Source organism: Erpetoichthys calabaricus, chromosome 9 (assembly GCF_900747795.2).
Source record: "Erpetoichthys calabaricus chromosome 9, fErpCal1.3, whole genome shotgun sequence".
Classification (NCBI taxonomy): Eukaryota; Metazoa; Chordata; class Cladistia; order Polypteriformes; family Polypteridae; genus Erpetoichthys; species Erpetoichthys calabaricus.
The window spans coordinates 63922633-63943933 of NC_041402.2; positions in this window are offsets into that span (position 1 = coordinate 63922633).

The following is a 21301-nucleotide window of genomic DNA, read 5'->3' on the forward strand; positions in this document are numbered from 1 at the left end:
ATGATGTCCAGGACTGTTTCCTGCCTTGAGCCAAACGCTACTTGGACAATCCCCAACCTCTGCGCTTGATTAAGCAGGTTTGACTATTCAGTATGGTTTATAGTTCACTGGTTAGCACCGCTGCCTCTGGACTCTGGGACTCCATTTCAATTCTTAGCCTGTCCCACTATGCTTGAATACATTAAGATGAGTGACAGTAAAATGCTTCTGTGAGAGTTGTGCCACTGTTTACAGAAAAACGTTGGTTTATGATGGATGGACGGTTGAAGAGAAATTTTGCAGTTCCTATACTGACATAGAGGGGCTTGCTGGTGCAGCCCTACAATCAGAGCCATCTAAACGTATAGGCACAATGAGCACTGGCTGGGGACCCCAGGAGCATAGAGGGGCCCACCAGGTCTCTGATGCCTATGTATGTTTCTGTTTTGGGATCAAAACAGGGGCCCCAGTGCACTACTTTGCCTGGCCACCTATGATGTTGTTAAGATGGCCCTGCCAACAGTACTGGGTTCAAATTGAAACCCAAATTCTTTGCTTGCTTGGTCTTGTGTAAGGCTGCATGGTGACTATAAAATGACCCTCTATTAGTAAATGTGCCCCGTGCCAATTGAATGTGGACCAACTCTCTCCCAACACCACATCACATCCAGATATTCTTTCATTGTATGCATGAAAACTGTGCAAAGGCACTTTCATTTTCCGATTTTTTGGTGAATATGCTTGCATATTATAATAAATCTATCTTTTGTGCATTCTTTGATGTTTTATTTTTCTTGCTGCAAGCAATTGATACACATCAATGCAGTTATTTTGCTGAAAGATAGAAGCACTGCCTTTCTAGGCAGCATACCTGGTTTCTTTTTTTCATAATTCTCACTTAGTATTTTTTTTTTTTCTCCTATAATTAATACGTTTAGAAACCGGCAAGACCCAATTGCCTAAATTCCCAGGCTATTATCTGGGTCATATTTTCGTCTTTCTCCTCATCTTGTTTACATCTCCAGTATATCTCAATTTCTAGTACTAAAGATTCCCATCACCACAGGCCGACTCTGAGAAGTGAGAGATAAGGGTAAGCCGCTTTCCAACGAAGTCAGAGCACAAAAGGAAAAAAAAATGAAGGGTCTGCAAAAATGTAAAAATGAAAAAAAAATCTAATGAAAATAACACAATGCAACATCTTATTATTTTACCTTACAACCACCAGGGGCCTTAATCCCGGTTTGTAGCCTAAAGAACAGGTAACTTTAAATATAAAAAGAAACTGAGGAAGTCTGAAGCCCCGCGCCTACACTTGGTGTAACTGGTGCAAATCAACACTTTTTTTTAACGTTTTTAGTGACAGCGCGCTTCTCGACATGACCCTTAGTGTCGCCGTGTTATCGCATTCCCGTCTCGGCCCATTCCCGAGCGGTCGGGGTGTCCTGCGTCGTTCCGATCACCTCCCTTCAAAACAATTTCCCCAGAATTAAAAGATTAGATTTCACGAGCCCCGGGCCGTTGTATCAGTTACTGAATTTAAAGAAATCCTGTTCTAATTAAGCAGAGCTGATCAGATGAGGCAGAGGCGGCGGCGGCGCCGCCACTTAACAGCCTGCAATAAAACGTAAGGAAGGAAAGTCGCTAAATGAGTAATTGGCATGTGTTGCAAAGTCTCACACGACAACGCAGTTGGAGACCCCCCAAAATGGCTCAAGGAGATACCTCACGTGTGCACAAGATGCAATCTGCCTATATGGAGATAGAAAAACAGGAGAAGCGGCGTTCTCGAGAGCTCTCGTCGTTATCACCTGCAGTCATCGCTTAAGGGAAAATCCAGCGGGAGCTTTCAGGTTCTTCTTTTTTTCCTTTCTTTCTTTATTTCCCTCTGCATTCATAAATGTGACTCCAGCTGTAGGTGTTGGTTAAAAAGTATGCCAAAGTTCAAGTGCGGCCCCGACAAGAAGAGAACGCTCGACTTCCAGCGGCTCACTAATTGCTGTGCTACTCCATTGATTAGTTCATCAGACGTGAGTGAGGACAGCTTATAAGGTGAGCACACTGCACGGACACGGAGACATTGCATCACATTACATTACATGTCCGTTTATTTGCCCGGTAGACGGTTTATAAGCTGAGTACTCTATAGAGCACATTGCACGGACACAGAGACATTGCATCACATTATATTACATGTCCGTTTATTTGCCTGGCAGACGCTTTTATCCGAAGCGACTTCCAAAAGACGTCAACATAAACATAAGTCTGTGGGACTGTTTGGGAACAAGTGTTACAGGAGAAGGCTATAAAAATGATCACCATAAGTGAAGAGCTTTAGGAACAAAGTACAAGTTAGCTTCAATTAAACAGTTAGAAAACCGAATCTAAAACTTAGAAATTCACCAAACAAGAGTCTTCATAAACATGCTGAGAGACACAGAATTTTGAATGGAGATGAACAGCACAGTCCACCAACCAGGAGCTACTGGATCAGGGGGGTAAGTATGGGGTTTCGGAAGCTGAATCTCTCCATAATGTAATCTTAAAGGGAGATATCACCCTGACCCCCACTTTGGATCTTATTTCAGGGGGAACCCTTGAGGAATGGCTTATTGCTTGCCCACCCAGTTGTTTCCTGGCTCTCACACTTTGCAAGTTCTGGCTTCGCCAATGGGGTGGATTGAGATTTGGTATTGGGCAGAGGTGGCATCACCAATGCCATTCATCAGCAGACCTCAGTAGGTGAGAAAGAGCATAGGACCATATGTGTCCAAATGTGTATGTGGAGTTTAAGGGGTGGCTAGGGTGGTCTGGCCCCACCAATCAATACACTTTGTCATTAAAATATTTTGCAAGTGAGAAGTATTTTTTTTTCCTTATTTTTTAACACCACAGTTAATGTACATATGTTATGAACACCCCACACAAAGGCACAGTCTTGGTTCTAATGCCACAATAAGGAGTCCAGGGGTGGCACCCATGAGTTCCATGTGTGGGTTTGTGCTGGTTTCCTCCCACAGTCCAAACACATACTGGTTAAAGGCTATGTCACATTAGTTAACTGATTTGAAAGTTTAAGCGTTTTCTGTTATTTATTTGCTTCATCAAAGAGACAGGTATCACATTTTTGTTAATTATTTTGTCATGGGGTGAGTGTGATGTTATACGGAGATTTGCTCAGACTGCCACACTTCTGTTTGTACAGACAGCCATAAATTCCGGGAACCTACTGTGTCAATCGCACATGCTCAATTGGTCTGTTTTGCTTTTGGAAGTAGCTAATGAGATGTGTAAAAGAGGACAATACAGTAGACAAAATGTACAAGCTGAAGTGACCTCTGTCAAGCTAAATCTGAAACAATAAAGCAGTCTGTAATTTAAACTGTACAGAATATTCCTCTGTCTGTTATAAGGATACGTGACATGCAAGAAAGAGTTACTTTGTACAGGACAGATTATGCTATTCATTGACCCGTCTATTCACCATCTATATTCCGATTATCCAGGGCAGGGGGTAGCTGGAGCCCATACTAACAAGCAATGGACACATGCAAGAAAAGACCCTGAGAAGTAATATCAGACAGAAACTGTCAAATGGATGATTGATGACCTTAAACCCCACTCCAAATTATGATTTAAGAAAGATGATGTGTGAAAATATGATTTATGAAAATATAACATTACATTCCTTTCCATATACATTCCTTATTCCTTGAATATTTTGATATGAATGATGGGCACCATTCAAATTATTTTAATAAGTGCTCAAAGGTGCACACTTGCTTGGCTATGTATTTACAAGCAAGAGAAGCGTATTTTTTAAATGAGGCTCCTATTATTAGTTTTGAATCTGGTGTGCTTACAATGACGTTACGTGTCAGGACAGGAGCATAAGTTTCATAATTTTCATAATTCATAATTTGGGGATATCGTATAAATTTCATAATTTATCATTCGGGGTGGGGGTACATTTCATAATTCATATTTTTGGGAAGGGACTAAATTTCATGCATACCATTTCACAATTCATATTTTCATAAATTGTGTTTCATAAATCATAATTTGGGGGTGGGGTTTAAGGTTTTCAATCATCCATTTGATGGTTTCTGTCTTATATTTCTACTCCCCTGGACAGAGCGCACCCCATCGCAGGGTGAACACACATAGGTGACAGGCAAGAAAGTGTGTGCCTGTCCTTAAAAAAGCCAGAGAAACATTCTGTACAATTTCACATATAGATTAGTTTGTAGTTTCATAATTAGTTTGAGAGTCACTTCAGTCTGTACATTGGCGATATTCAACTGTATTGTCCTCTTTTATATGTCTGACAAAATGGAGTGATTCAGCATGAATGATTAACATGGCAGTGCGTGTGAGCAAATCTCCACCACGTGGCACACTCGCACTATGACAAAATATTTTAAAAACAAAAATTAAATATCTCTCTTCTGTTTTTTTTATTTACTTCATCAAAAACACTAACTTTCCAATCCCTTAACTAAGTTGCACCTGAATATTACGCCATGAATTTTCTAAGAACATACCTATTTTGTCACCATTAAAATACTGTATATTGACAAACTTTAAAAGCAACATTTTCTGTCATTAAATATAATGAACAGTAGTTGTGTACTTTTCCAAAATTTCAAAGCTTTTAATGTGTTAAGTGACACTTTATATTGTAAATTTAAATAACGATCAATTAGCCATATTTGAATGTGATGTAAATATGTAGCAGTACAGTTGAGACTAAAAAAATAAAAATTATTTTTATGGTTGTTCAGCCCCACCCAGCCCCAAAGTCAAACTCCACCCATGGTGGTAGCTCATTGGCTATTTGTACACAAACTCAATGGCTTTTAACTTAATATGTGGCATTAAATGAAGTCAATGCAGTGATGCAAAAAAATGAGTGACATGTACTCTTCTTGGCTGGCCAAACACCAAATATGCCAGTGCATTTTGAACCATCTGTAGCAGCTTGGTGACACATGCTGGAACTCCTGCCAGTAGCGAGATGCAGAGCCCAGATGTGACAAGACCAAAGCCTGGATTAGTGCTACATACTATCAGATATGGCCAGATCTTATTGATGATGTGTAGAGTGAATCTGCACAATGAAAGACTGTAGTAACATGGTCACTGAAGGACAGCTGGTCATCGATCATATTGATTTGGCGGGTGTTCGCAAAAACGAGTCAAGCTGAACAGACAGACAAGCTGGGATAAAAAGAAGATTCTTTTTATCCCAGCAGATTCTGCAGATTGTGTTCCTTCGTTCAGGTTGTAATATCCGTGAGACACGCAGAGAATTCCATCTGATATTGTGTGGTCATTTGTACAGAACAACAGATACAACTGTGTATCATTGACATAGATCTGAAATGAGAAACCATGGGACTGGATGCTAGGGCCTACTAGTGAGGAGATATATATAGAGATGAAGAGAGGGCCCAGCACTGATCCTTGAGGCACTCCCTTGCTTGCCAGGTACACCTTTGACATCTCTTCTTGCACGAACACATGGTAGCCAAGAAGTAATAATAATAATTCATTACATTTATATAGTGCTTTTCTCAGTACTCAGGCCTCGGGCCACCTAAGTCCCAGTCATGCCAAGGTCAGAGAGGGTGGCAAGGAGGATCTGGTGGTTGACCGCGTCAAAGGCAGAGGAGAAATCTAGCAGGATGAGAACAGATGACATTTTGGTAGCTCTAGCCTGCCATAACATGTTGATAAAGGAAAGTAGAATCGTCTAGGTGAAATGGCCATTCTTGAAGCCTAAATGATTAAGATCAAGCAGTCAGCTCTTAGTGTTGGTAGAGACAAGCGCTGACACACACACAGACACCCAGACACACACACACAATCTGGACATTGATCTGAAATGTAATCTAAGGGCATTAGTAACATAATTAAAGGGGGAAGAACAAGGTGGCCATTCATTTAGAGAAGGCGGCCTATGAAATATTTGGGATATTTTCGTATTAAAAACCAGAACAGTATCACCAGTTCAGTATGCACTAAACTGCTTAAGCTTATGCTAAAAATAATTGAACTGTATAGCATAAAGCGAACTAGCCTTCAGGTTAAAGACTGAATAGAAGGAAGGAGAAATCTTAAGTAAGCAATTTCAAAGAATGTAGTTCCTAATCAACATTTGTGCTGTAATACGTGGAGAGCAAGAGTCATTGCCAGAAGTTCAAAAGGCAAACGTATGGTATAAGATCAGGCTTTAAATTGGACCAGCGTGTACTGTATAAGCTATGACACTAAGAGTGATTTGAACACATTCAGATATTGGACTATCCATTGAAGATAAATACAACAGTAGGCCTTTGTAGGTGCTGTAGAAACTTCTTTTGACTGAGGAAAGAGAATTGCTAAAGTGAAATTAGACAGTGAATTGCATTTATTTGCATTTGTAATGCATCATACATGTTCACATTAGCAGGTTACAAAGCATTAGCAGTACGTTATGTATTAGGGTGGCAAAGTGGGTAAAATTGCTGTCTAACAGCAATTTAGTTCCCTTCACCATTGCAATCTTTGTAAGTTGGCCTGCTGTCTTCAAGTATTTGTTGGTTTTCTCTTTTTTTTTTTTTTGCCCCAATTTCTTTTCACTTTCTAAAAGTGCTCATGTTAAGTTTTCTCAGCATATTTAAAGCATGTGTTCTCTTCAATGCTTTATTGCTTCCTGCTGGCATTGATCGTGCCCCTCTAGATAGTCCTTTCTTCAACCCAACAGGGAAATTTAGCTTTTACAAATGCTCAAGAAGTTCTCTCTCTAACACCGAATTGGTTGAAGATGGTTCACAAACTCAGCATGAGAAATGGAGAATTAGTAAAGTTCCCAAACACTTGCTAGTTACTTTGCAGCAATACACTACAGTCGTGTACTTACTGGTGCAGCGTGGTGTCTGGATGGCAAGAGTTTACCAGAATGGGACAGAGCCTGGCTGATTGACATCACTTTAGCATATATGAAATTTCTAAAACTGATTTTTTTTTTTCGGTCTGTTCCAACTTATTTTCCGCTATTTCCTGGGTGATATCATTTACATTGGTGTTAGTTGCTTGTCTGTGGAGGCGTTACCGCTGTGCATGCTCCAGTCTTTGACACAGCTGCACCATTTTATTTAAGGGCAAGGTTTCTAGAACGGAAGACTGACAGCCACTCTGCCGCTGACATGACTTCCGTTTTCCGTCCTCCTGGACCCGCCCTTTCCTGCCAAGTCACCACATAACCCTGAAAAAGCCATGTTGGCTTGAGTTCGTTAATCTGAAAAGATGCATCCGCAACTTATTTTGTGTTACTGATTCTTGTAATTATACGGTGTCATTAAAGTGGTGCCCCAACTCTTAACGTTGCCTGCTGGTCACACTCAGAGACAGAAGAAAAGATGCAGTACATACCAGTTCAGGAGCAAAATGGCTGCGGGGGCCACATACAGTATGCCCTGTAGTTTTGGAGTGTGACCAGATGAACATTAGTCACAAGGACCAGTCACAAGAAAGAGTGAGCTGTGGCCCAGATGTAAGAGTAGAATATTCCTCCAGGATAGTTGTGAATAGATATCCAAGCTATTGGCAGGGACATCTGACCCTGTCCTTGTAAAGTGAATGAGTCCAGGGAAATGTCAGAGGAACACCACGGACTGTGCTGGAGAGCAGCCTTGGAGACCTGGACCTTTATGGGTAGCTGGTGGCTTGGTAGTGCAGGAACTCCAGGAGACGCCAAAAGAAGGGGAGAGAATTGCTAAACCATTCAGCTATACCTAACCAGTGAAGGATAACTGAGTTGAGAGGCAGAAGCTAAGTGGGGAGAACACTCAACTGGTAGAAGAAAGAGATACCAGGGTATGGCAAAAAAGATGGAAAGATGTCCTATGAAAAAGTTGTGGTTTAGTTTGCAAGTGAGGGAGTTGCCTCACCGGATAGGCAGGTGGTCACGGCCTGTACAGGCAGAATAGGTGAATTCTAATAAACTGAAAGTGATTTGCTAACAGGAGTTCAACCCAAGATTAGAACTCTGCTTGGAACTAAACTGGTGTCCCTCCTTTAGCTCAATTGCAACAATCTTTGTTGCTAGGTTTATTAAATTTGTTCTGAATTGCAACCAACACAAAGCAACAGCTACTCCCCTATAGTGGCGTCTGAATTAGTAAATTAACTTAAACCTGCTTTAAACACTTGGTACCACACTTGGGTAACTCACTCAGGAAGGCCTCTGAATACAGCAGAAATAACATCAGCGTTATGTTCTTAAGGTATGCATTTATAACATGAATATTTAATACTACTCGTCTGTCATCTAGAGCTATTACTTTGTTAGTATGTTTGTTTTAATACAAGTGTCATTTTATTTATAATAAAATCAAATTTAAAATCTTTATCAGCAGAAATCAAATGCTTAGAAGGTCACAGGAAGAATATAAGTTATGTCAGAATTTAAATTTCTAATTCTGTTTAGAATGAAAACTTTTAACTTTAGTGGTCATTAGTTGATGTCTTTTGTAATGATTTAAGTCAGTGTCACATTAGGTGACTTCTAGTCATGGGGCGTGTCAGACTTGCCAACCGTAGCTGCTGATCAGTTTAAAATGACTAAAAAATAAAATATTTATTTTAAGTAAAAACAACTTTATTTACCTTAGTTATAAATGCATTAAAAAGCAAAAAAGTAATTTTTCTTCAACCACAAATGTTCGTGGTTATATGTGACTAAATAAAATTGCTAGGTGTGCATAAATTAATTGATTGATTGATTTTTGAAACTTGTTTAGTATGGGGGGGAATAACAATGTTGTTTTTTGTTTTTATATTTTATGATGAAAGTAGCTATTCTATTAATTGATTGAATGAATTAATTTATGTGCGCCCCAAGATTTAGTCACATATAACCACAAAAATTGTAGTTAAGGAAAATACATTTTTTGCTTTTTAGTGCATTTATAACTAAAGTAAAAAAAAATCATTTTTACTTAAATTTTTTTATATAAAATCGTTTTTACTTAAATTTTTTAATATATTTTTTTTACTTTTGAGCATTTTGCAAATGATTTTTCTTGTAATCATTTTTCATGTATGGGAAGCTTCTTTAAAAGTATTCCATAATACATCTTCTTTGCAGAATTATTTGAATACTAAAAAGAATTATATTTTGGTCTCTGTTTTTCTGTTCATGCTCTTATGGAATTAGTGCTCGGTCGCTGCGAAAAAGTGCGATAAGCGAAATTACAAAATCAACCGGAATGTTCAAGCAAATTCTAGAAAAAAACCCGATCTAAATCCGACAAGTAGTTCTCTTATGAAACGTGGACAGAAGACAGATGTTGGATTTTATATATAGAGCGATATTGTGTGATGGGCACAGGTGAGCTGGTCATGTGGCAGCTTGTTTTGTGTCTCATTATTGTTTGTCTGCTAATTAAAGAAAAAGAAACAACTAAGGGGCTGGAGTTGAGTTCATTAAAACTAAGGCAAAAGAAATTAATTAGCAGCAAAAACTGGTCACTAATGAAGAAGATGGTTAGAATGAAAACCTGCAGCCACCCCTGGCATATGGGGACCAACTGACTTGAGTGTCCATTTGAGTCTCAAAAGATGGCCACTCAGTATATGACCCATTCCTGTATGTTTATTAAGAAGTGCAATATCAAATATGTGTTTTGTGTATTTAGAGGAAACATATTTACATAATGTGTGCATATATACTGTATTTGTAAAATGTTAACAGCTGTTTCACTCTTTGTGGAATATCTGGTTTTACCATATGCCTTATGCATTTGTGCTTTGAATTATATAATTTAATCATTTGATTTTTTTGTACAATCTACTTTAATTAATTGTGTTTGCCAGCTGACCTGCTTTTTTGCTCATCAGGTCACATTAAATTACCTTTAAGTGATATGTTGGATTTTTGTTGGGCTTATAAAAAAGAGTTATGCTTTTTGCCGCTTGCAATTTATATTTGAACAACTGAGCCTTAGTTGCTATCTGAATGAAAAAAACAGCAATTTGAAAGCATTTTTTGGGTTTTTGGGAAAATTAAGTAAACAAGTAATATTCCTTTATGGGCTCAAGAAGCATTTATGTTTGTCACTGTCTGAATGTTGAGATCAAATGAAACTTTTGTACTCTCAGCCGACCTTTGACCAAAATTAAATACATGTTTCAGCCCTTGGCCACATATCTTCAATGATTTCTTTGTTTTTGGGCCAGGCACTGTCCCAGTGATGGAATGCGCTTACATTCTCTCATACAGATGTGGTATGCTCAGAGTGCTTTGGTGCAGAAAACAAATGCCGTCCCACAGTTACAATTCAACATAATGCCTCCCCATAAATTACACTTTATTTCACTTTGACTGTATGACATTTATTATTAATTAATATACAGTATATAGAAAACATCCATATATAACGAAGCATATTGGACTTTGAAAATGCACAATAACAGAAAAACATGAAGTACAGTACACAGTTTAGAGTGCTGGCCTTACAGACATAAAGAGGAAGCTTTTGCTGTGGTCTGAATTTGTTTGGATGTTTGTGTATTGAAAAAAAAATCATTAAAGATCATATTCATCTACATATGAACTGACACCTTTTACTGTTAAATAAAGCAAAACAAATTTAATACTTTTCTTGTTAGTTTCACAGTACAAGACTGCAATTCTAAAAATAGTTTGAATAGTGAGTGCTTTTCATGAGTGTACTTACAATCTAACCTCTCTCTTTAGCCCTTCTACTGCTCTAAAACCATCATCCATCTCTCTTAAAGATTTTGCTTCCTTCTTCACAGCCAAAGTCACTAACCTCCAAAAACTGTTAATTTCCAACTTGCTCTGTAACCACCTATACACTGGACTAATGTTGCTTTGTTACTAAAGTTTGACTTCTCGTATCAATACCAGCTTTCAGGCCTCGGTACTGGTGCCAGTTGCTCGGGTCCCTGGTGCATTGTGATGTTCTACACATTGATATCTTCTTGATAGCCGTGAAGTTCTGGTTGCAACAAAGTATGTAGTTTCATTGGATTCATTTGTTCAACTGCAATAGCAAAGGGAATAGGGAAGTAGAGGTAGGGGATTGAGAAGAAAGCAGATATTTACTTCTGCTAACGAAAATCCTGAAAAGCTGGTACCATACCATTTTGAAATGTATTTTTTTTTTGTTACTTTTCCAATACTGGTATACCGTACAACCCAACACTATACCCTATTCTTTAATCTATTCTTCAGTCAAACTCTCCTTCCTTGGTCCCATAGCGTCTCTTCTCATTTTAATGTCCCACTGACCTTTGGTATCCTTTTTACTGATTTCAGAAGTTTCATGTGATCCCCATTCTCAATAAACCCACTCTCAGCTCATCTGCCATTGAGAATTACCATCCTGTTTCCATTTTTTCATTTACAGTATGTCCAAGAATCTAAAACACACAAACTCTTTTCTTATCTTTCTAACAACAATCTACTAGACTTTCTTCAGCATGGCTTCTACAAGGGTCACTCTATTGTGAAAGAATGAGTCTCAACACATGAAAAAGGTTTGGGGCAGCCACCCTTATATTGGCCCTGGCTGCAACAGGCTATTCAAATAAACATTGAAGTGCTCTGTTTGAGTTCCAAGACTGAACTGATTTAGTAGTGACAAGATGGCGTCTTTAAAGGCCAGAACTGGAAGTGACGTCAGTCTGGTCGGCGGAAGTGACGTCATTGATGTTGAATCAGGTAGGTTTTCCCATATTTGGCCTGCAGAGACAACAGAAGTAGGTTTAGCACACCCCGCCACTCCCTGGCCTGGCGGGTAATTACCTCCACTTGGTCCATTCCACTTCCTCCTAATCGCACGTCTGTGATACTATTAAGATTGCATTACTTTCATTCACAAATACTCTTAGATCTACTTCTCTATCCCCTGCCTTTATCCTTCTTGATCCTTTATCAGATTTTGGTACTTTTAACTAGGTCTTGCTTGTTTTTTCCCTCAATAAACTCAGAACCTGTAGTTCTGCTTTGTACTGGTTTCAGTTCTACCTTTCTAACCAACTTTTGTGCATCATTGTCTAACTTCTTGTATTCTCCACAGCAACTCTTCACAGGCACGCCTCAAGGATCAGTGGTGAGCCCATTTCTCTTTACCCTTTACATTCACTGCTTAGACAATGTTATTTCTTCTCCTGGCTTCTCCTATCACCTCTGTACTGATGATGCACAGATCTTCCTCTCATTTCCCTCTTTATAACCTATAGATTTCATCCCAGATCTTCAGCTGTCTCTCCTCCATCTCATCATGGATGAATGTTCATCACCTTAACCTAGCTTTCAGAGTCCGAGATCCTGTATTTGCCTTCTGATTCTCCTTCCTCAGATTTGTCTTTAAGCATGGCTCTTGAAGATGTCAACCTTTCACTCTGAGCCAGGAATCTTGGTGTGACTATGGACTTCATTCATTTAATATTTCTTCAGTGACCCAATCATGTCATTTTGTTTCTTCATGCTATTCAGAGGATCCAACCCTTCCTCACTGAATATGTCAAGAAACATGTTTGGGTTATAGTATCTCTCTTCTGGCAGGGCTTTCTTCAAAAGAACCAACCTGTCCATCTCCTCCAATTGAATCAGCTCAACTGCTGTTCTCTGTTCCTTGTTTTACTCCTCTACTTCGGTCTCTTCACTGCCATCCTGTTGCTTCAAGGATCCTATTCAAAATTCGTGTCTCAACTTCTCTGAATGGTTCTACGACTCTGTATCTCCTGTCTTTGGTATCTCCTTATGTCCTTTCAAGAAGTCTCAATTCTGTTTTTGCCTGTCAGCTGATTGTCCTTCCACTTACTGCACATGCCAAGAATGGATCATGCTTTCAATTTTATGCTACAAGGATGTGTAATGATCTCCCTTTGGAAATTTGAACTACAGCCAAATTACTCATGTTTAGGTGTTGTGAAAGAATCAACCGGACACACAACGAAATTTGGGGCAGCCACCCGTATAGTTTCCCTGGCTGCAAAAGGCTTTAAAGTAGAGTACAATGTGTACTGGTTAGAGTCTAAAACAGAACTGTTTAAGTATGGAGGATGAGGGGTTTTTAAAGCTGGTTCACAGGAAGTGACATCCTCGGGGCCGGGACAGGAAGTGACATCCTCGGGGCCAGGGCAGGAAGTGACGTCCTCGGGGCCAGACAGGAAGTGACGTCCTTGGGGCCGGGACAGGAAGGATTTCTCGTGTTTGGTCTGCAGAGAGAAAACAGAGAGGTTCAGTGCACCCCACCGCCCCTTGGCCTGGCGTGGAATTATCATTTCCTGGTCCCTTTGGTTGACTCCCAAGTGCATGTGTGTGACAGTGTCTTATGAAAACTCACCTTTTCATTCGTTATTTTGGCACTACTCAATGTCTCTTCTACACGATTGCTTGCTGACAAAGTGTTTAGGATACTGTTTCTTGTCTTACTTTAACTACAGCTATAATGTAGTAGTAGTAGTACTCCTTCATGCTTGCTTTTTTATCTTTCCTCTAGGACAATCACGTCTGCTAAATTAGTAATACAGTAATCCCTCCTCCATCGCGGGGGTTGCGTTCCAGAACCCCCCCGCGAAAGGTGAAAATCTGCGAAGTAGAAACCATATGTTCATATGGTTCTTTTTATACATTTTAATCCCTTATAAACTCTCCCACACTATTATAAACATTTCCCGCACAATTATACAGCATAAACACTTTGCATTCTCTTAGATATTAGGTAAGATTCGTTGAAATTATGTATGTAAACACAGTTTATATACAGTAAAACCTAAATATTATTTTAAAGATATCGAGCGTCTCCGATATCACATATGTTACAGCCATTATGACAGACAGGCCACCAGCAATAAATACGTACAATGCAAGAAAAATTGTATACAGTAAAATGTGTGTACAGTGACACTAAACTATGTACATGTAATAAGTACTGTACGTAGATAATTAATTATGGTTACTCACCAACAATGACACGACGACTTGTCCGATAACGATGAGTTTCATTTTTCTGCACAACAAAGAAGAGCGTTACAGCTCTTCTAAAGGAGCCTCTTCAGGTGACTGTGTAGCACCGCCGTCATTCTTCTTCCATCAGTCTTCAATCCAAATCCCTAAAGCAGATTCCATCCAGACTACTGCCTTATCACATCCACTTGCAACTCGTTTTGCGCCCTGGTTAAAGGACACTGCGGCTATAGATCTTATATGCTTTTCCTCCTTTTTAAATAAAAAGAATCGTGGACTCATTGATGCCGTAATGGTGTCCTGCAGCGGTGTAGCTGTTCCCTTCCTTCAACATATCCAAAACTTTTACCTTTTCTGCAATCATTTGCATCTTCTGTTGGCTCTTGGACATGGCCCCAGAAGCAGTAGCAGGAGCACGTTAATGCTGAATGAGTGAGATGAGACTTCCTGGTTAATGCAGCACTCCGTCGCTGAGCCAATCAGCACACAGGAACTTTAACTGTGCTGTCTGATTAGGTAGCTTCTCAGTCATCCGCCAATAGCATCTCTTGTATGAAATCAACTGGGCAGACCAACTGAGGAAGCATGTACCAGAAGTAAAAAGACCCATTGTCCGCAGAAACTCACGAAGCAGCGAAAAATCCGCATTATAGATTTAGATATGCTTACATATAAAATCCGTGATAGAGTGAAGCCGCGAAAGTCGAAGCGCGATATAGCGAGGGATTACTGTAATAATAATTAAACAGTTGGCATATAGGCTGACAATGGCCATAGAGTTGAGTGTCAGTCTCGGGGGCAATAGGGAGTACAAATGGATTTATGCTCCTCATTGTGTACTGGTCACTATGCATTATTCAACAGTAGCTGACTGAGTAATCCCAACCTGTTGTAAATCTCAGTTTTGTGCTTTGATTATTCTTTTTCATTGATATTTATCTTCTGGTGACATTATTATGGTGCCATTCTGACTTCTGCTCTGTTCATGTTCTAGAGTACTGTAGTTCACAACAATGGCATTGCCAGTCACATTCTGTGATGGTGATGCTACAGGTCATGTCACAATTGTTAACATTATTTAAGGTGGTGTTGTGATAGCCACACTATCCAAGTATATGAATTAAACTTCATAAACAAAAAGTCATGTATTTATTGAGGTGAAAGATCTTTATGCAGTCATAACATTTTGCAAAGGTCTGTTTTTTAACAACTTTTGGCAATGTTTTGTTTCACGTTATCGTCTCTGGTTCTGCCACTTGCCTGTCTTCCAACCATCCTTCTCTCAAGTCCCTTTTTGGTTCCTCATTTCCCAGCCCATAAATTAATTTTGTTCTTCGGGACAAGCCCATCAACCTGCTTATAACACAACCCTTGAATTTAATGTGTTATCCTGTCTTCCTTATTACAGCGTGCAGAACAAAAGCCTTGATTAGCTCATGAATAGTGATATTTGGTAAAATCAGAACATTGAACAAGCCATTCTAAATGAAGTCATACAATTTAGATTTTAAAGCAGAAGTAAAAAGAGAATCTTAGACTTAAATATAATACATTGTTATAATTTCACATTGATATCAAAGAACAAACCTAAACCACCACAAAGTCTTGTTCTCCTACTGTTGTGACTGGTTTGCTCTTTTCATAAAAGAAGAAAAAATGAAAACCGATGATCTTTAATTTTCTTGAGAATGAGGTAGAGGTTTTTTTCAAATGGCATAGAGAGAGTACTCAGAACTGGAGCATTAGTTATCAAAAATGTAAATAATTTACCTGAATAAATTAGTTTTGCCACTTTAGGAAATGAGCCTTTTACTTGATCATAAAAAGTGTAGGCAATAATCAAGCTTGCACCTAGATCTGAAATTAGATTATCACCAAAACCATACGAATGTGCCCCCATGGCGTCACATTCATGCAAGGATGTATGACATGCATTGCATCTCATTATGGTTTGGCTGCTGGTTAAGGAAAAAAGAAACAATTCTAAATCTTAAAAGCAAGTCCAATAAAATTAGGGAAACGGAAGCTTGTTCTATGTGGAGCAGTAACTTGTTACAAAGAAAGAGAATGTGACTGGAATAAAAACCTGCAGCCACTGCGGCCTTTCAGGGTCTAATTTTGATACCTATTATAGACTTTAAGCATTACATCTTGTCACAAAGATGAGTCACAGACATTGTGAAGGTTTGGGGCAGCCACCCATATATTATTTCCAGAAGGCAAAATTGAACAGAGATGTTCACAAGTTTGAGTCCAAAATAGCACTGATAGTATGGAGGTAAGATGGCGGCTTTAATGGACAGTAAAGGAAATGACGTCATCGGGGCTGGAACTAACGTCATCATTGGCACTAGAACTGGAAGTGACGTCATCATTAGGCGGCGTAAAAAAAAAAAAAAAAAAATGGAAGTGACATCATCGGGACCGGAAGAGACATCATCAGTGGTGCTGGAACCCTGCGGGATTTCAAGTGAATGGTCTGCAAGAGATTGAGAGAGACAGTCAGCGCAACCCACCGCCCCCTGGTCTGGCGTAGAATTACTATCATTTAGGCCCTTCAGCTGTCTCCCAATCGCACGTGTGTGACAATCTCCTAATTTGGACTGAAGAGTTTTTAATATAAATTTTAATGTGTTTTTTCATTCTGGCAGGATGAAAACATTAAATCTGTAGTGTTATTTGAGCATTTTATATGTAACATCATTTAGTTAATATTTACATTAACTATTTAGCTTTGGTCATTTCATTCTTTATTTTGACTTTAATTGACAATTTATTGTTTATGTAATGCTTTGAGTACCATCACGACCAATTCACTTGTGCTATTGACGTCACTTAATAGAACACTATAAATATGGCAGAGTTCATATCACTCTCTATTCCTCTCTGGATAGCAAACTCAAAAAACTTGAGTTTCATCTGAAGTAGGCCTTAGTCTCAGGTTTTTGAACACTCTTTTAAACTTCAGCTTTGATCTTTGCGTTGCCCTTTGGTTTTGTTGCCTTGATATCTTTGCCCTGACATTTTTGACATCTGTCTGCTCTTTTTGACCACGTCTCTAGTGTGTGTGTTTATATCCCCTGGTCCAAATTATTTTCCCACAGAAATTCTGAGATGGTGCATTTCATAACAGCAGTGTAAACCATTACACCACATGTTTATAGTTTAACATACAATAAGCTGATTTTTAAAAGTACTACATGAGACAAAGTTGCTATACAGGGCTACAGTGACCAATCCTTTTAAAAAAGAACTGATTAAAATTGTCAACTTTTACTGTTCTTTCCTGTTTTGGAACTTCATTTGAAACCCTTCAGTCTTGAGCTGTTTTCACATTACACAACTTCTTGTCGTTCAGTATGTCAGGCTTGCTGACTGCAGATGCTGAATTGGTCACCAGACCTTGTCAACTTACATGACTGAAAATCACTGGCCATGCCACATTTAGTGACTGCAGGCTAAGCTTCCAACACAGTCATGCTTCCCCTTTTCTGTGACAACAGATAACATGTTCCCTGATGGGGCCAACTGCAATATCGCAGCTAGGGTTCATACTTTTTTTGTGTCTTTTGAATGTTTGATTATTTCTTTTGTTTATGATTTATAGGATTCTTTACATTTTATGTATCTGTATGTAAGCCTGTGTTATGTTTCATGTGTTTTTCCCCAAGAGATGGGGCCACTACCAGTCTCCGTCAGTTCCTGGCAGTTCATCCCAAATGATTTTTGGTGAGTGTTAATTTATATATCCTTCTTAAGTTAGTGTACATTGTTTAATTATCTTTTGTATACTATTTATTCATGTTTTTCTTTGCATGTAACTAATTCTTTGACATATTGTAAAGCACTTTGAGCTACATCCTTTGTATAAAAATATGCTATAGAAATAAATGTTCTGTGCTTATTGTGAATTATTGGCTTTCCTTCCTGTTTGCTCTGTCTTTTTTTGGCGACTTCATTTTACCTCTTTGTTCTCTAGGAATCTTCAATGGAGCTTTTTTTTTTTTTTTTTTTGGAAGAATAACTCGTTTGTAAAGATTCTACAAGGTCCTTTTTGTATGTAGCAGGAGTTTTTGACAAGATTTTCCCCTCTAGTAGACATTTCTGGAAGTGCTTTTAGGACTTATGACTGCACACAACATCAGTGCTGCACAAAGGGTTAAAAAGTATTGGTCTTAATCTCACTTTTTTCCATTCTGTCGCAATACTTAAAAAAAAAAAAAAAAAAAAAAAAGAGAAGCTCATCTGCCTTATGGCTCATGTTCTGTTTGTGAGGTCCAAAACTCCCGTGTTCCTTCCTCGTTGCTGCATTATATGAATTGTAGATCTGGATGAGCATTCATTGGTTGTCAGCTCCAATGCACACAGAGCCCGCCTCTACCCAGTCATGTGATGTGAAATCAGACAGGCCAGACAATGTCAAGAGGTGATCAACCAGTTCATTAACACCTCAATCACTTCTTCTAGACAGTAATATCTAATAGGAATCGGCACTTCAGATCATTTTATCAAGTAATTTTCCAACATTAAAGTTCAAGAGGAAACATTAAAATGAATAGCGTGGTAGAACAATCATTCCAGCATTTTTGTATTTTTCACCATATCTGTAGTTTTTCACTGCCATCTTCTTAATTGCTTTGAACATACATGATAAAAATGTTAAGCAACTAACAGTTTTCTTTGACTTTCTCATATATTATAATTTTTATTAATTTAAAAAACGTAATCCTCTGGATAGGCTCATTATAACACTTACTAAAGTCTGTGCTAATGATTTCACCTTCTTTGGTTCGTAAAACAGCACATACTTTAGGCCTAGATCACCTTCCCAGGAGCTCTGTGCTCTGCAATGAACCTTAAAAACAGAGCACTGACAACCTTTTTCTGATGTATTAGTGAAGTCTGTTATTAGTTAAAAATTAATATTACCTTTTTACATTTTGAAACATGTGACATGATGAAATATCACTGTTGCCTAGAAATGAAAAAAGTGGCAGTTATTTTCTTTTTCAAAAATCAATAGTTTAGGATGCTGCTTTGTCTTATCTCCTATGGGGTCAAAAGAAAATGGCTAAAGGAAGTATGAAAAACTAATGCTGATATTTAAAATGCATTTATAAGGAATATAACTTTTCTAGGTTAATATGGCAGATCAATGAGATTTTCAGTTTAAAAGTAAGTATTTTACACCACATATTAAAATGTTTGTGATCTTAACACTGACTCTGGCTCTTAATACATCAAAAAGGGGACTTTATAGTGGAAGTCCTCAGAAAATTTATAAGCAATCATCTGTGATATTTTATTACTGTCCGAGTTTTCTCCACCATAGGTAAGTTAAGAGTTTGAGATGTAAAACTAAGTTCATGAGTCGAGATTACACTCCTGTCCCTTGCCCTTTGTCACTGGCTTGCCAGTGATAATCCAAAATCCAGACATGAAATCGAAATCTGCCATTTAATTCTACTTTTAAAAGAGATATGGTACAGTTGCAAAGGCTGCAGGCCCTGTTTCTTTCTCATGATGAATGGCCCTATTGCTATTTTAAATTATTTTGTACAGATCTCATTTAGGCCTTTGAAGAAGAGATTCAGCATGTTTATTCATTTCAAATTCACATTGCCTTCAATATCTATGCCTACGCCTGCAAAGTTTGCTACCCCCCTCCCTCCCTCCCTCCCTCTCTCGACTAAAAATTGCAATTTGCACAATATACATAAATTGATATATGCAGAATTTTTGATAGGCTGCATAAATTATAAACTGCTATTAAACATCATTATTTTCTTAACCAAGAAAGAAAGAAAAATAAAGATGCACATACAGTACAGACAGAAAGCGCTGGATATATCTGAACTCTATGAGATTTATAGGAATATTTTTAGAGCTGTCTCAATTCAAAGGCATAATCAGATAAGGTTAAAGATTACATTTCCCTAATAAATTATATGTCCGGAGACAAAGTTTATATTGCTTTGCTGACACATTTTGTATCTAGTGTTAACAGTGACAAGTGTTTTTAAACCTGTGATTCCTGATTATAGGGAAAATAACATGCTATTTTGGAAACAAAGAGCCAATCAACAGTAACACCTAACTAATTAATGCAGTATAAAAATACTTACTTTGTTGTGACTAATACAGGAGTCAGACTATCAAAGGCGGCATTGTTTCCAGCCTGACAAAGTTATTTTTAATTAACATTTGTACTGTAAACAGCCGCAAAACTGATTTGGTTTTAAAATGTTGTGCTGATCTGTCATAGCCTTGGAGATTTGATCCATAATTGCAGTGTACTAGGGAGTTTATTACCAGTGAAATATACAGCTAGCAAATTGAAGCTTAGGGTTAGTGTTATATATAAGAAAGTATATATGTAGCTAAATTATTTAATGTGGTGACATTTTTGGTGATGGAGCAGAATAGCAAATATTCACCAAATTACAAAAAAATGAAAACCTTAAGCATGACATTTAACCTGATTTTGCCATTGCTGTGGCTGGCAAATGACAAGCAAAGACAGATAAAAAAATTTAGAGGTCACTCATTTAAGGGAAATGGACAGACTTACTGTATACTAAAGAGCGACTTGCAACAGAAGACTTGTCCTTATGGAATCTCCCAGCACTCAGAATCATAGAAAATGTGTAATATATAAAAGTAACAAATACAAATCTGGTGGAGTATTCTTTTAAGTTAATTTTGTTTTGTTTTCCTTGGACAAAGTATTGTATGGCGTTTTCTCTCTCTCTCTGCCTTTAAGTTTTTAAAGTCCATTAGATTTATAATTCCTTTAAATTGTCAGTTGGAAAAAAATTTTTTTTACAAATCTGGATTTGATTCATTCAGTTTTTGGAATTTCTGTTATGCTTAGTTCAACTGGCACATTCTGGATCCTCTCTGCATGGAGTTTGCATGTTCTCCCTGTGTCTGTGTGGTTTCCTACCACAGTCCAAAGATATTCAGGTTAGGTGAATCGGCGATATCCTAAAATTGGCCTCTGTGTGCGTGTGTTCGCAATACGATGGACCGGCGCCCTGTCCAGGGTTTGTTCCTGCTTTGTGCCCTATGCTAGCTGAGATGAGTTCCAGAAGACCCCCACAACCCTGTTCAGGACAAAGTGGGTTTGAAAATGACTGACTGGCTAGTTCAACTGGTTTGTTAATTTTATTGTTATTTTAACCATGTTATTTTGTATTCTGCTTTTTCTATAGTCAACAATATTTTGTAACTGTCATTATGTTACTGTAAGGGTTTGTTCCCTGTCTTATGTTTCTTTTTTGTGCCATCTTTATTTTAAAGTATTTTCATTTCTCTGTGGTGGGTTGGCTCCAG